Below are 18,049 nucleotides of genomic sequence, written 5' to 3' on the forward strand. Positions count from 1 at the left end.
ACTGTGTGTCACTTCAGTTATCAACACTCTGCACAAATAGGTTGACAGAGGAAACAGGCAAAGTACCTTTGCAGGTCCATTTGGGGTCGAAATAGCAACTAGACTGCCTAGAGGCTGCCAGAGATTAGCTTACTTATTGCTCCTGCAAATGTTAGAAGCAGGCTCTTGAGAGAACCTGTCATCAACATCCCTGTCCCCATGGATGTCAGGAAGGTTCAGCCTTCTTTAAGGTTAAGAGGCACTGTGTCCTCTTCGTGGACTGTTCATTTTGGAAAGAACCTTAGGAGATCATCTGGTTCGAGTTCCTGCCTTTAGTCATTGTCTGAAAATCCAGAGACCAATGTTTGTGATCTACTGACCCATAAGCTCCCTATGAGGAAAATGGAACAAAATATTGGGCACAAGGATATAAATCTAAATGCATGGTTTCTAATCTGTGGACCCTGAGATCCCATGGGAGCACTGTATTTGCATGAATCAGTGCTTATAGGTTGATGAAATAGCATGATTCACACACATATATTCTAATACTTCTAATGGTTTTATTCATTCATTCTACAAATACACATAAAGTACTGCTTTGTGCCAAAAACTGTGGTAGGTGCCTAGCACATAATAGACAGGGAATAAGTCAAACTGCTCCGCCTTCATGGAGGTTCCAGTCCAGTGGTAAAACAGGCAGAGAGAGCTGCAGAAACACAGAGTGAAAGCAATAACTCAGATTTGGAATATTACATAGATAAGGTTATGATTAATGGAACTCAAATTCCTTTAAAGGTAGTAGTCTCTGTCTGCTATTAAGCATTTGCTCTACCAATGCATTCCTAAATGTATTTTTATCTACAGGACTATACATGTTTTCAGATTAAAATGTGCTCTCCTGACTAAAAAGTTTGGATACCACTGACCTAAATCATCTGCTAGGATTTTCTTTTCTATCCCAGGTGAGTAAATTAAATAGCTATGTAGTTTTCCCTTCACCACTGGAAGTTTCACTGAAAAATCAACTCATGAAAGACAGATTAATAAGAGAAAAGGCATGGATATTTGTTCACATTCATGCTAGAATCACAGGGTGAGTTCCCAGTATCCCAATGGGATACAGATGTTTGTATACCTACTTCTTGAAGGAATGGGAGGGGGACATTGTGGATGATTTTAGGGGGATTAGTAAATAATTTTCAGGGCAATTCAACGGCTGTGAAGAATATACAATGGCCTGGGAGAAAGTCTGTTGGGCCCACAGAGCAGAGAGTAGTTTGTGACAAAAGTCTGCCCATGTTGGTTGACAGACTTCTGTCTTTCTTCCTGCGGCATGAGTTCAGTTAATGAAAATTCAGAGGAGGGATCAGAAGTAATTGTTTTTGTCTTTGGTAGGTATAGATCTGAGGCAGATAAGGGAATTTCAGAGAACAGCTTCATCCTTCTCTATGGCAGAAGTAAAGGACTGAGGGAAAAACAATTGTTCTCCTTAGTGGGTCTGTCTGGTCTTTACGTAGATAGGGTAAAAGTCTCCTCCAGCATCTGTTGATCTCAAAAGACCTTTAATTTAAAATACCCATTATACCAGAGAGCCATATTTTGGGTGAAGTTCCCTGTGCTTCTTCAGCAAGAAGTAATATTTTACCAATATTCCAGTAACCCTCAGGTGAGCAATTTTTTCGTAGTTCTACACTGGCTTTGCATCACTGAAAATTAATCTCAGAGTTCTCTGTACCCCATAACCCAAGAATGCTACCTTTCTGGGGAATCCTGCAGAAACCCAGAAAGAGCATGATCATTTGGTTATAAATTCCACCTCCCTAAGGGTCAGCCTCATCTCTGCCCTTGATATGGGTGAGGTTGGAGGCAAAGGCTTGTGGTTGATTTTGGTATGCTATGGAATACCAGGCCTGGAGCCACAGGACATGACTTGTTGCTCTATTAGACATGCTAGATAATCTCCTGAAACAAAGAAATCAAGCAAAGATTAGATGGGAGGATTTTCTTGTCAAGAATTATGAATGCAAAAATAACCCTGAAAATATAGCTATATTCGAATGGGGGCTGGGCAAGATAATGGACAGAAAGATTTGTTAGACATAAGGTCCCACCTAAATCAAAATGATCCACCAAGGCTCAGCTCCCAATGGGGTCTCTATGTGCAGATTCATGGATAGAAATATTGTAGGGACGTTTTTATTATCAATTCTGTATTAGACAATGTAATAGGCGACAAGCCTACAAATACCAATAAGATATAATCCTTTAACTGTCTTCTTTTAGTTAAAAAAAAAAGTAATTAGCAATACTCATTAAAAAGATAATTAAATAAATAGTATTTTAAACTTTGTGACAATGGGCAGACAGCAACAAGGAAAGCAGGCCAAAGCACTGGGTTTGGAGTCAAGAGATGGGTTTTATCCTGGTTCTATGTTGAATTTACTTCCCACCATGGGCAAATCACTTCCCTATCTAATCAGTTTCCTGACCTGTAAAATGACAAAAGTCACTTCCACCTCCTAGTTTTATGATTCCAGGTCCAATACAAGAAGGAATTTCTTTTAAGGGCCTCTTTAATCTGGTCATAGTTATCCTTCCCAGCAGGGCAGAAACTTTACCTGTCTGCATTAGGCCTGGGTTGTGGGATAAGCTATCTCCTGACGGATCCCAAGAGTCTCCATCTTCCAGTCCTCTCCAAGTGACCCCATGAGAAGACTTATTAAAGGAAGGAATTCAAAACAGTATGGCCCATGGAAAGAGTATCCTTTAGGAACAAGATCTGTTTACTTAGTGGCTGGAAACTTAAATGCATGTATTGTATACCTCCCAACCCCCCACTCCCCACCCCCACGGTCATCATAGCCATTTAAAAAAGAAGGAGCACAGCAGATCTCTGGCACAGTTAGACCTTACCCGTTTTCAGCTCTGGTTTTTCACTGAGGTAATATCTTTACCTGTTGCCAACTAGACCTGTTGGTGTGTGTAACTGTTGCTTCATTCTGACTCATCACACCTTGCTTGTGGCAGCGAACCCAGGCACCATTGTTTCCTGGTGATCTCTGGCCTACTGCTTCCAAAACACTGTGAGGCAGCCACGGAGCCTTATGAAACAAATTGACTTTCTCTCAGGTAGCCAAGGGCCTTTGGGACAGGTACCTCCTGATCCGCTTTAACTCCAGAGGGAACTCTGAGGGCTGAGCCCCTCCTAAGTTACAACATAGAAGTAAGTTCCAGTAAAATTTTCCAGGCTCTGCTAATTCCATAAGGGACTTTTAAAGAATGAGAAATGGGAGCCCAAGGTCTGCATAAAATACTACATGTGCTAAGCCCTCCAAAATCAGTTTGTTGAGGAGAAGAGGCACAGTGGGAAGAGCTTGTGCATTTTCAAGTCGGATAAACCCCAGTAAGACTAGCCACAGCGCAACATAGAACTGCTTATGGTTCCACATACTTTGCCATATTTTCATTCCATGCCTTACCATTTAAAATATTATTTAATTATCTTTTTAATGAGTATTGGCAATTACCTTTTTTTTTTTTTTTTTTACTAAAAGAGACAGTTAAAGGACTATATCTTCTTGGTATGTGTAGGCTTGGTGCCTATCGCATTCCATTCCAAAAACATGTGCCTAATGTTTCTGGAATGTCCTCTCCCACTCCACAGCCTCTCTTCACTGAGCTAATTGCTACTTATCCTTAACACTCAGCTCAAACATCACCTCCTCCAAGAAGTCTCCACTGACCTCCCCCTTTGCATTAGATGCCTCTCTTGATGCTTCCCCCCAAGGCCTTCTGTGTAGCTCTACCTATGCACTTTACCATATTGTTATATAATTACCCATCTTTCTCACCTAGGCTGTAAACTTTCTGTAGAACTAACTCATGTTTTTCATTTTTTTCCTCTCCATAGCTTACTACATAGCCTTGTATGTTTATTGTATGAATAAACAATCTGGTTCATCTGCTTATTAGCTGTGTGTTCTGGGCAATTTAATTCACTTCTCTGAGCTCCAGTTTTCTTATCTATTAATTGGAAATAGCAGTCCGTATTTCTTAGAGATATCATTGATATGAGAAAGTGACATATGTAAAGGCCTTCCACAATGCTGACACATAGGCACAGAGAGTCAATTCACCTAGGGCTGTGGATTTGCACAGAAAATGAAGAAAAAAACACAAAAAGAGCAAGCTTATTTCAGAGCAATGAAGACTCTTGCTGTCAGTGTGCAGACCCTTTCCTTCATGGAAGTATTATCCCAACAAGTGCTCCCTTGCTGCAAGGAAGCCTGGAAGTCTTTTTTTCTCTTTTTTTCCTTTCTTCCTTCCTTTTTCCCTTTCTTCCTTTTTCTCCTTTATTCCTTACTTCCTTTCTTCCTTTCTCTTTTTCTCTCTTTTTGTAAATGAGAAACACATGAGCATATCATTTCTATATATTCCTGGGAATCCAGCATCTCTAGCCAGCATATTAATAACGTGGTTATTCTGATGATTTCTCCCATTGACCCTACAAACCTAGACCTTCTCTTTTGTACATAGGTCTCTTCAAGTGAGGTCAGCTTATCCGGAGAATTTCTGGTGATTTATGCAGACACCTTAGGGAGGTAAAAAGGAAGCAGCAGTGATCTGAGCCTCCTGGAAACTCAACAAGTGGCCTGATATTTGGAGGGTTTGTTCACTGTGTCCAGTAAAGTTTCCAAATTTTGGAGATGTGGAAGTAGAGGCACACTACCAGAAGGCCAAGTAATAAGAATGTTGGCAAGTACTGCTGCTGGCCTTGACTCACCATATCACACCACAGGACCATCCACACCCATCCCCTATCCCAAAACCACACATCCACATTCCCCACCACCACCTTAACACATAGACACTGCTCATTTCCCTCTGGAGATATGCAGGGCTCTCCATGGTCAAATGACCCTAAATCCTCTGGTGAATCACATTGAATCAGAGCCCATGAGTCATCCAGAGCACATCTAACCCAGGGTTAATTTATTCAACAATTATTAAGAAAGCAAGTTCCTACTGCCAGGTGCCATCCTAGGCATGACAGGCCGATGTTTCTAGAACATATTTGACAGTCTTTCTCCCCAAGTCACACCATGAAGGAGAAACCGTTTCAGTTAACTATGGTGAGTCAAGAGCTTGGCATGGAGCTATTACCAAGAAAGATATCTGTGTTGAGCCTGTGTACAGATCCTTAGCATTTAATTTATTCTGCAAGGACACACAAAATGATAGGAAACCACTCCCGGGAACTCACCAACGAGTCAAGAAAAGCAGAGCGTTGGTACAATCACAAGTGGTAGTGTGGGGTGGAGAGGCAGGGATGGGGGAAAAGCAAAGAAAAGGAGGACTTCCCCCAGAAGACCAGCTACTTTTAAACTCAACCTTGGCCAAAGAACCAAGAAGCACTTTAGCAACTTCCCCATGCTCATCTCCAAAGTTTCCTAGGATCTGAGAGGTGGAGGAGAGGGAGTTCCTTATAGAGAAATCAACAGAGAGTGATGGCGGGGCCTAGTTTGGGTTAGGCAATGTGGGCTACTGTGAGAGTTTTAAAATATAAATATGCAGAACACAGAGGGCTTTTAGGGCAGTGAACTACTTTTATGATATTATAATGGTAGATACCTGTCATTTTACTTTTGTCCAAACCCATAGACTGTACAAATACCAAGAATTAACCACAGTGTAAACTCTGAACTTTGAGTGATAAGGATGTGTTAGTGTAGGTTTATCAGTTGTAACAAATGGGCCCCTCTGTGGGGGATGTTGATAATGGGGAGGCCATGCATGTGTGAAGGCAGGGAGTAGAGGGGAAATCTCTACACTTTCCATTCAATTTAGCTATGAATCTACAACTTTCCAAAAAACTAAACTATATTAAGATAAAAAAATTTAAATAAAAAAGCCACATGTCTGCAAATTATTTGACAATCCTCTTATAGAGAGGGAAGGCCGGCTGGGTGCAGTGGTTCACGCCTGTAATCCCAGCACTTTGGGAAGCTGAGGTGAGTGAATCATGAGGTCAGGGGTTCGAGACCAGCCTGGCCAACATGATGAAACCCCATCTCCATTAAAAATACAAAAAATTAGCCAGGCATGGTGGTGCGTGCCTATAATCCCATCTACTCAGGATGCTGAGGCAGGAGAATCACTTGAACCCCAGAGGTGGAGGTTACAGTGAGCTGAGATCACATTATTGCACTCCAGCCCAGGCAACAGAGTGAGACTTGGTCTCAAAAAAAAAAAAAAAAAGAGAGAGAGGGAAGGCCTATATCATTTCCTCTTGTATTTGAGCAAGCTTCTGACTTACTTATAATCAAAAGAATGTGGCAGAACTGACGTTCCATGACTTCCAAAGCCAACTCGTAAAAGACCTTGCAACCTCCATCTTGTTCTCTGGAACATTTGAGAACAGGATCCACAGAGCTTACTTATTGCTCCTGCAAATGTTAGAAGCTGGCTCTTGAGAGAACCTGTCATCAACGTCCCTGTTCCCATGGATATCAGGAAGATTCAGCCTTCTTTAAGGTTAAGAGGCACTGTGTCCTCTTCATGGACTGTTCATTTTGGAAAGAATCTTGGGAGATCACCTGGTTCAAGCTCCTGCCTTTAGTCATTGTCTCTAAATCCAGAGACCAATATCTCTGATGGCTTGGAGCTCTGAACCCCAAGCCACGGTGTAAGAAATTCAGCTGCCTTGAAACTACAATGAAAGGAAGCTCAGGTGTCTGGAGCAACCATGTGTAAGAGTGCTGAAGGTCACAGCTGAGTCCCACCCCAGAGCCAGCATTACCTGACCGACTTGTGAATTAATCAACCTTTCATGATCCCACTCCCCCACAGCCTTGAATTCCCTAGAACCTTGGAGTCTTCCTAGTTGAGGCTCAGATGTTGTGAAGCAGAGGTAAGCAGTCCCTGACATGCCCTGTTCAAATCCCTGGCCCATGAAATCTGTGAGCCAAAAATAAAAAAGTTATTTTTATGTTTTATGCCCCTAAGTAGGTGCAAGCTGTACTGACTTTCAGGGCTTCACTGATCCAGAGATGGGGATTGGTGGTGTTGGAGAGTGACCTGTGTCGGAAAAAGGAGAGAGAGAAATGCACAGACCAGACTGTGACACTATGGAAGACAAACAATGACCTGAACAGTGCTATTTATACAGACAGTTTACAACTTATAATGGTTTGACTTACAATTTTTTGACTTTATAGTGACATGTAAGCAACGTGTGTTCAGTAGAAACCATACTTCAAATATCCGCGTACCATTCTGTTTTTCATTTTCAGTTCAGTATTCAATAAATTACTGAGATATTCAACACTTCGTTATAAAATGGGCTTTGTGTTAGATGATTTTGCCCAATTGTGGGCTATGTTCTTGTTCGTTGCACAAACATTGTTCAAGTATGTTTAAGATACGTTAGGCTAAGAGATGATGTTTGGCAGGTGAGGTGTATTAAACGCATTTTCAATCTATAATATTTTCAGCTTACCCTGTCATAAGTTGAGGAGCATCTGTAATGTTTGCTTTTTTGAGGTGAAAAGGGAACTTCGTGTAATCACATTTCACGAAGGATCCATGGCCTGGCCTCTGGCAGCACAGCCTTGCAGTGGTCACTGGGGACGCACACAGCCTCTCTTTATTGCTACCCTAATCAATAGGGGACAGGAGCCTCCTCCTTTCAGAGGCCCTTCCCCATGGTTGGAAGCCAAACAACTTCATAGTAGAACATCTGTCTATTTCACGTAGGCTCCTTGGAGAAATGCTGGTGCACAGGATTTGAAGACTTGCAGTCAGGAATTTATTCCTCCCAGCAGGGGACGGGGGCTCACCTCCTGGTGACTCAGATCCTGGCAGGGGCTTTTGCCACTTCTTGCTTCTTCCCTCACCACCTCCCAGGGGTTTTTCTTTGGTGATGACAAGGATTTTGTCTCCCCAAAACGGATCCCCAAAACTGCCCTGAGATCATCCACAGTTGTCATCTTAAAAGAGAGCCTAGTCAGCCTGGGAGTGTTGGTTTACATCTAGCTTCAGGGAGTTCCTTGCTGCAGAGAGCTCTCCTTATTTACTCTTTGCCTTTCTGTTATTTCCACTGTTTGGAAAAAAAAAAAAAAAAACACCTTCTCACCTCACCCTTCCCACCATACTTCTAAGAATATTTGACTTTGTTTAAACAGCCACTCATTATAACTCAAGTTCATTTTAAGAAAAACCTTTAACACCCTTGTTCTAGGAGGAGAGGGAGGGTGCACTCGATAGGCCCAGTGGGCAGATCGCAGGTAGGGAGCATCCAAGACCTCTGGAGTCCTTGGGACAGGCATGGTCAGACTCCAAACCTTCAGTGGAGAAGTGGAAGGTGGGTCCACATCTGCGGGGCTTACCCATTAACCTGTGTCTTGGTTTTCTGAACAGCTCCATGTTTTACAGGTCCACGTGTGTTGTCAGAGGCCTTCTTATCTACTTTGGTTCACTCTGATTTTAGTCTCCTCCTCTAATGTGGTGGGTGAATTGGGCCTGAACTTACAGACTATTTGAAGCAGAAGAGACCTTAGAAATCACCTAGGTCAGCCTTCAGAAAGGAAAAGTGACCTGTCCATGGTCACACAGCAATAGTTCTTCAGAGTCAAAGCTAGGACTAGAAGTAGGGCCCCTGGCTTCCAAACCAGGGCTCTGTGTTGTGCTCTCAGACTCCCCAGATGGGCGGCTTCTGGAGAGGATGAAGGAATTCAGAGAACCTGCTGGAGATCAACCAACCACAAGACTTCTGCTGCCCAAGGTCCTGTTTGCCAAAACCCTCACTCTTTCTTCCTCTTCCCACAGCCCAATCCCAGCCACCTAAACCTCTAGAATATTTTGGAGCTGAGCACAAACAAGCTGCTAAGGCAATGTTCTATTTGTTAGGCATTCTGGAAATTAAAATTTCTGCTTATTTTAGAAATCAAGACTTTCCCACCCACCTCTCTTTCTCCTCTTTTTATTCTCCTCCCAACCCTGGCTCTAAATTCATGTCTGCTTTTCTGTTTCCCTGGCTCATAAAACATTTCACATGGCCAAGCTGCCATAAAGACTATTTTCTACAAATGCAAACACTGTACTTGGACATACCAATAAAACTTAATTTCTGTCAATGTGCTGTTTGGGGAGTTTTTCAATAAACCATATTCCTTGAACACATTTTGGAACAAACTGAAATACCAAGAAAAGAAGAACATGGTTATTTGCAGACAATGGAGGGACCACTTCAACATAAATATTGTAATAGATGGACAGATTGTCCTATATTATAGCTCTCTGTGTAAGTATCTATTTTTTTCCCACTGAAACTGACTCCTTAAGGGTTTATATCATTTCTGTTTCAATTCCACATCCCTCACAACTCCAAAGTTCTTTTCATATATGAAGGCCTCTATATATGTTTATTAAATTGAATGTTTTTTAAATGTAGTGAGGGCAGACTGTGTGATGTAGTCAGAATGTTAGATGTTTTCATGGCTTTAAAAAAAAGTTGATCCCTATGGCCATTCTGTATCAGTTATTGATTGCCACAATAATGACATTTTATAAACCACCCAAAAGCTTAGTAGATTAAAACAATAACCTTCTATTTTTTCTTGTGGGTCTACATGTTGGCTGGCCAATTCTGCTTATCTGCATGGGGCTCAGCCAGTCTTCATGAGGGGTGTTGATGCATCTGTGGTCAGCTGGAGGGAAGGTGGGGGAAGTTGATCTAAGATGGCCTAACATGGAGCAGCTGGAATGATTGGGGCCTCTCTTTACATGATTTTTTTTTTTTTTTTTTTTTCCCCAGCAGGCTATACTTACACTCATGGTGAAGAGAGCAGGGTTTCAAAGAGCAAATGGAAACATGCAAGACCTTTTGATGCAAGGCTTAGAACTGGCACACCGTTACTTGGACCACACTTTTTTGGCTAAAGCAAGTCACAAGGCCAGTCCCAGATTCAAGGGCTGGGGAAATCAATTCCATCTCTCAGTGGAAGGCGCAACCAACTTATGCCACCATAGGTTGAAGAATTACGGCCGTTTTTGCAATCAATTCACTACATGAGTTTAATTTTAAGATGATGAAAAAAATAGGTCAAAAATTTTATAAAAAATGTTGTAACACTGGATTATGGTGATAGTCGCACAATTATAAATTTACTAAAAATCATTGAACTATATGCATACAATGACTGAATTTTTTGATATGTAAATTATCCCTCATTAAAGCTGTTGAACAAAACCTGAAACTATTTGTAAAACTTTACTGAAGATCATTTAAGTCATAATTGTCCAAATCTGCATTTAAATTCAGGAATTCTAGCATGAAACTTGGTAATCCTTTCATTGCAATATATTTATCACACTTAAAGCATTAGATCCTCAGAATCAGAGAATCTAGGAACTAGAAAGAACTTCTGCAGATTACTTAGTCTACCCCTTTTTCAAGCGGTTGAATGTGTAAAGCACCTAGTGCAGGTGCATAAGTCCTCTCTTGAGTTGAAAAATAGGAACAGCTCTACAGGAAACCTGAGCTAGGTGAAAAATACGTCTCATCTTCTCATGTGGGATCCTGTATAGTTAATACTGGAAAAAACACTTGAACCACTGTTCTTTCCAGAAACAGAAAATACAGACAATTCTTTTGATTTTATGATGAACTTGTCCTGAGTAGCCAGGATACCACAGGTACTCAGATTCTAGTATTAATAGCATTAGCATTTTTCTTCCATTTTGGTACCCAGAGTCCAAATCTAAATGTCTTCTTTAGGGCTGAAAGTGGTCGTATTCAAATTAAAGGTCACCCAAATAACTTCTTTTGTGGGTTAAAATCTCTGGCATGAGGACTCCAAGAAGAACAGTTTTTTAAAAGGTGAACAAGTACAATCTGGTCCTTCTATTGCAAGCATTAAGGGGTCTGTGAAGATGATGGACAAATGGGAAGTGTTCCAGTTTTATCCTATAATTTGGACTTGTTTCTGGAGGGAAAAAAAGAAAGTAAAATCCTGAGGAAATGCATCCAAGCTCTCCATAAACAGAGCTTTGAAGAGCAAATTGAGCAGCTTTCATCAATCACACACAGACCACAGCAAACGCTGCCCGAGGAGAATTACTCGCCCAGTGTCAGGCAGGGTCAGGCAAACGTTATCAAATGCTCTTTCAAGATATTATGAAGCAGAATCAGAGGGGGAGAAGGAAGTAGAGGAGTGCCAAAAATAAGATCCCGAGGGGAAGGGAGGCAAATAAGACAGAGAATGAGACGCAGTGGCAAACAGGATGTGGAGGGAAGAGAAAGAGAGGAAGAAAGAGTGAGGAAGAGACACAGAAAAATATAAAAATAGGTAGCAAGAGTCAAAGAGCAGAAGGGAAGCAGAGAGAATGGTGCAGCAAAACAGAACAAAAGTAAATCAACAGCAGCAAAAGGAAAGCTGGAAAAAAAGGTGGAGAGAAATAGTCTTTCCCCGTGGGTGGGGTGGAGGCCACATTGGTAGCCATCTGTCCTGAGGATATGTCAGCTACATGACCTTTCATTGAAAACTAGCCAAAATAGTTCAAGTTTCCGTGTATAGAGGGATATTATCATGTCTCAGTGAAAGGAAAGAAAAAGCAAACCCTTCAATCGTCTTCCTCTCCGGCTCCCCAAACTTATTCACTAGGAGGGACTATTTGATCATTCTGGATGGTTTCACTCAGGCCCTGAAAATGAGAGGGAACACAGCCATTAGAAACCAGCTCGATGCCCACCCAATCCCCCACAGGAGTAATTTTACCTTTTATTACAACAAAGCTCAGGCAGTCATGTACCCACTCAAGTTGTAAATCTGCCTTCTTCGTAGATCAAGTTCGATTTTCCAACTAATTAGAGAAAAACAAACCCACTCTTGGGTCAAAACCAAGCAAATATCCCCATCTCTGCACAGGACCTGGCTCTGTCTTAATTAAGAGGTAAGGCCCTGGGCGCCTGGGTGTTCCTTGGGGAACTTTGAGGGGCCAGGGGTCAGCAGGAGGGCAACCGGTACAAGAAGAGAGCCAGTGCACCAAGGAAAATATATGAGGAATGGGAGACAAAGGAGCCTTCTCCAAAGCAAACTTTGCTAATTTACACGCTTACTCCATAAGGAGACATTGCAAATGACAATGCATGAAGAGACAGAGTCCTCAAGACAGCCTAACTATTGGTACACCCTGAACATCAGTTACAATTAGGCGAGGTACTAAGAGCCAGCTGACAGTGGTTCCCAATTCTTAACTGAAGAGTTCAGGTAGGAGCTGAGAGAATAATAATAGCTAGAATTTATGGAGCCAATCATTTTTACATCCACCATTTTATTTAACTCTCACAATAGCCCTATCTAATAGACATTCTTCTAATTATTATTCCCATTTTACTGATGAAGAAACTGAGGCTCAAAGAGGTTACATAACTGGCCCAAAGTCATACAGTGAGCAAGTACAGAAGTGGAAATCTGAGCTTGCAACTGACTCCAGAGCTGGTCTTAGCCACTCTGTGGCCTGCATTGCTCCAGTAGCAGATGGGTCTGATAGAACAGCATGTTGGCCCTGTGTACTTGTGAACATCATGCAGGATGGAGAGAAAGGGGACAGTCCTGGAAGCAGGGACTCATAAGCAGCCTCAATCCAGCTGGGAAGGAATTGGGGTTTTGAATAGGATGGTAACAGTCCATGTCACAAAGATGAGGCCAATTTACCCTATTGAAAAAATTTTGAGCTTTGGGATAAATGGTACAGTCACTGGCTGAGACAGAAGGTAGCATTATTATGGGCAACAACAAGTTTAGGGAGCTCTGTAAACTTTTCTATTTCTCTTTATGAAAGCAAAAGACCGTAAAATTATCTATAATTACTGAGCCATCAGCACTTAATTACAGCATCTCTTGCATGGGCCAACATGGCAAATGACTCCACAGCACTAATGAGTGTCCTGAACTCCTCTTCCTACTCCCAGCTTGACCTGGAATACACCGGCACGAACAGCCCTTCCAGTCCACTCTGTACAGCAGAGGCATCAGAGTACAGGCTGTGTGGCCAGACAGACCTGTGTTCAGATCCTGTTCCCACCACTCACTCACTGAGGAACTTTAGACACTATTCAACTTCTCTGAGCCACAGTTTCCTCATCTGTAAAATGGGAGCAGTAAAATACATCAGTCCTGGGGAATGTCAGGATAAAATACAAAAGATAAATGCATAACACCTAGGACAATGCCTAACGTATAATAAGCACTCTTTTAAAAAGCTATTATTATTGTATATTTCCACCCCTTCATCTGACTTGTTTGAAGCTGAAAGAGGAAGAGGCAAACCGAGTGAAATTGCTTACATAAAAGCCTGATAGAGCCTGGCTATTCCACCGAAGGCAATAATTATAAAGCTGCTTCAGAGCACAGAGAGTTCCAAGAATGGAATCCACATTTGGAACAAGTTCATTAAAAAATTGCTTACTCATAAAAGCTACTATCGTTATAGCCTGACAAATGGAAGACACGACACCGATAAATAAGGAGCCAGCGGTCAACAAGACTACACCAAGAGTCCTTTGATTTCTCTCTTCCCCATCCTTCAACTGTTTCTTCACCTTTTATGGGCTTATAATGACAAGTTCAGGTAGGTTTCATGTGCTGTTTACTCTGAGTTTTCTTGAAACTCCAAATGGAGGGAAGAAGCCTCCAGGCTTCTCTACTTAGTCTCCCAGAATGGAATGAGGCAGGCTCAGCATCTAGCAGGCCTGGCTGCCACCTCTTTGCACCGCAGAGTCAGCTCAGGCCTTTCCTCACCTCCACAGCCTATCTAGAGACCTCTGAACCCTCACACCTGTGCATCAATGCATCCCCTCATGCCTCATGGGTCCATTCCAAGGAGAGTGTCCTGCTGTTTTACAGGACACTCTCCCAGTCAGTGTCCTGCTGTTTTCCCTCCCAGTCAGTGTCCCACTGTTTTGCCCCAGCCCAAATAGGTCACATTCTCAGCTGTGGAATGAGTCCCTAACAGAAAGTCAGGAGACTGGGATGATTATATGCAGTCCAGATGCTTACTAGCTGGACATCGTCACTCCGCTTCCCTGAGTCTCAGTTTTGCTGTCTATAACGTGGGGATAACAATACTTCCCTCACAGTGTTCCAGTAGAGGTTAAATAAGTTTATAGTCACAAACTTGCCCTATGGAGTGTCTGGCACTTGTGGCAGATGTTGCAGTTAGTCAGTAGCAGTAATATAGCACCCCATCTCTGAGCTCCATCCTGTGATCTTGGGTATGGGGGTGGCAATGAAAAGGGAGGAAAATGCCCACAAGGGTCTACCCTCAGAGTTTTGACTCACCATGCAATCAAGAGACTTCAACATGCTTTCAAAGAGTTTCTAAGTGCAGATACAAACTAAGGAAATGGGGTGAAGAGAGTGGGTGCTGGTACCTTCCCCTGCACTCACCTACCTCTGCTCTGCCCCAGCCCTGCAGGACTTGACTATGTCTTGTTCCCTTGCCAAAAAAAAAAGGACAGCAACATCAGACAGGAAGCAGCTTAGTGCTTTTACAGAGCCTGGGGCCAAACATGTGCCAGCATTTACCAGAAACCATGGTAAATCTTATAAATTCTTACATAACAAAAGCTTGTAATCTCTGAGTCCACATATTCCTTTTTCAAGCAAGCCCCACCTACTTGACTACTCTTTTTCAGGAGGTTAAAACAAAAAACGATGTGTCACTTAGTTACACAAATGAACAGCCAATTTGGACTTTGAAAAACTTTAAGTATTTTTGTAAAAAAGGAACGAAACACTAAGTAATACATTTTGGGAGCCAAATCCTTCCAAAACAAAATTTCCTTGAGAATTGTGCTTCTGCTCATGGGTACCTATTCCTCTCAGAGACATGAAAAGGCTTGCTTGGATTCAAATATGGAAACGTTAGGCTTTAGGCATCCACTCTCTTATTCTAGAAATATTTATTGAATACACACTATGTGGAAAGCATCATGCTAGGTGCTGCAATACAAAGATCAAAAGGTTTAAGAGATAGAGGCAAGCTGCCTCTAAACTAAGATGCTGTTGGGGACCTTCTCTGGTGATCTTTTTACCTGACTTAGCAACAGGTCATGGATTTAATTAAAGTCTTCATTCTACTGATGATTACTCCAAACTTACACTTTGATCAGAAGATAAAGGTCAGTCCCTCTGATATCACTGTAAGCTTTTTGGAAGGATAAGAACAGGGTCTTTGTCATTATTTTTCTCCAGCACCAGATATAATGCCTGCCCCATCCCTAAGAGTCACTCTGCCAGGAGTTGGGCAGGCCTCAGCTACAATCACTGTGGCATTCTAAGCAGATACCACTGACAATGTGACTCAGTTTGTCTAAGCTGCTGTTTCATCATATGTGAAACAGAGATACTTCTGATTTGAGAAGGTTAGAAGGAGGAACAAAGCAAGGGTCTGGAAGAGGCTGGCTAGGAAACCTGTCACGTAGCCAGAGGTCAGCATGTCATGGGAACTCTTAGTGTTAAATGTGGAACCACCCAGTGTCCCCTGGGAGGGAACTTGGTGACACTGGCGGCAGACAAGGATAGTAGAATGGGGACAGTCAGATTCTACAGCTAAAAAAATTAAAAAAAAGAAACAAAGGCTCAGGTGAATTTTCCCCCATTTCACTAAAATAGTATGCTCTAAGTCTGAGACCTTTTCCCTCCTGTCTGTTGCCTGAAACTCATTTCTCCAACAGAGATCTAAGCCACCATAAATCTCATCAGGGGTCAAAATGGCTGACACAATTTTAACTACAAGCAACCACAGCAGAAATGTCGTCATTATTATCCCCAAGTGCTGCTCTCTGCCTTTTCTAAGGGACAAAAGAAAAAGTCATATTTTTTAGCCTGAAAATATGTAGTATTCTAGAATTTTCAGGGGACAAATTCAAGAACCCAGAAGCACAAAAACTGTGAAAGGAAAGTATGACCAGTCATAAAGTGAGCACTATTTCTGCTTATAAAAAAACAAACAAACAAACAAAAAACTCCTTGCTGCCATGCTACCCAAAAACCTAGAAACACTCTTTCTAAATAATACAATCAGCTATGCCTCCAATCTCCTGCGACTATCGGTTTTCTACATTGTATAACAAGGTCTCGTCTACGGCACTTGCTCCATGACTGAGTCCACATGCTTTCCCCTGGGGAGGCACAGTACTGCAATGTGATTCTGACACTAATCACCAGAGTCAGTGCAGACTTCACAGATGAAGGGCACGGCCTCCAAAAGACTGCCTCACTTCAGTCACCAGCCACAAGTTCAGGGTTCTTCAGACCACCTACACATCTGGCTGCAAATTTGAGGGTTCCCACAGCCCCCTCAAATTCAGTAATTCACTAGAATGACTCACAGAACTCAGTAAAGTGCTATGCTTAGGATAAAAGTTTTACATAAAAGGTATAAATCAGAGCCAGCCAAGCGAAAAAAAATACCCAGGGTAAGGTCTGGGAGGGTCCAGTGGAGCTTCCATGCCTTCTCCCCATGGACTCAGGTTGGTTCACCCTCCCATCACATTGACATATTCACCAATCAGAAAGATCATCTGCACTTTGGTGTCCAGCCTTTTCATTGGGGTTTCATGATGTAGGCATCACTGATTGAATCATTGGCCAAGTGGTTAAACTCCATCTCCCAATCCCTCCCGGAGGTTAGACCAATATCACATGGCTCAAAGCACCAACTCTCTAATCACACAGTTGACCTTTCCAGCATGATGAGCCCCCATCCTGAAATTATGTAGGGGCTCACTGTGAGTCACCTCATTAACATAAACTCAGGCATGGTCCCAAGGGCTCACTATGAATAACAAAAAGTCTTATCACCTGGGAAACTTAGAGAGTTTGTTTAGAAGTTCCATCCCAGGAACGCAGGACAAAGGCCAGATAAATGCTTCATTATATAAAAGGAGAGAAGGCTTCAGCATCTTAGATACTAACAACCTAGACCGAGGCTTGTCCGCCTGTTGTCAACTTCAGCAAATTAAACTCTCCCTCGCTGACTCCTCAGTCTCTCCATCGTCTGGTACCATTATGCCTGGCCAATCTCATTCCACTGTTCTCCATCATAAAATCTGCATCCTACCCCTCCTGATCTATCTCAATCTCCCCACACAATTTATAGAATACTGAGAAAACCTCAGGGGTGCACATGAATAAGGCCTGAGCGTGGACAAATGAGACCAGTAGGACAGAACCAACACTAGTATTTAAAAGTGAGCAGAGAAAGAGAAGCCTATGAAGGAGTCTGAAGAGGGGGAAATCCAGCCGCTGCACGTGGTCATGGAAGCCCAGGAAAAGAGTTTTTCAATATGCAGGAAAGGACCAACAGTGTCAGCCACTGCAGAGAGGTCGAGGAAGATAATGACTTAAAAGTTGCCATTGGATTCAGCAATAAAGTAGCCATCTACAACGTTGCTGAGAGCAGTTTCAGCAGGACATTAAGGGCAGAAGCCAGCTTGCAGTGGTTAGAATACAGAATGGGAAGTAAAGAGCTGAGCAACAGATACAGATGCCTTTTTAAAGAGAATGTGGTGGCTGAAAAATGCCATGGGACCAACAAGGAATTGAATATACAAGACGGAAGGCTTAAACATGTTTAGGTCCTGATAGCGAGGGAGAAAAGAGTTTGACAGGGTGAAGGGACAGGGAAGAGAAGGGGAAAAGTGATCAAGCCAGGCTGCTAAGGAGGTAGGAGAGAAAAACTCCAGAGGACAAGAAAGGGGATAAGCTCAGACAGAGAGAGGCTCCTCTTCCATAAAATCAGAATTGAAGAAAAGAGGCATGGTGGCAGATGTAGGTAATGTGTAGGCTTGGTGGCACTGAGTTAAGGGGTTGGATGTTTCCATCTCTGGGTTCTACACTTCTTGTGAAGTAGGAAGCAATGTCAAATGCTTAACTTGTGAAGGCCAAATATTTGAGGAGGGGAGAAGAGTGAAGAAGGCACTGAAAAGCTAGCCTAGAGAACTAGAGAGAGAGGTGACTAAGGAAGCCCAGAATGATTATAGGAGAGTGGCAGGGAGCAG

This window comes from Piliocolobus tephrosceles, chromosome 1, assembly GCF_002776525.5.
Source record: "Piliocolobus tephrosceles isolate RC106 chromosome 1, ASM277652v3, whole genome shotgun sequence".
Taxonomy (NCBI): Eukaryota; Metazoa; Chordata; class Mammalia; order Primates; family Cercopithecidae; genus Piliocolobus; species Piliocolobus tephrosceles.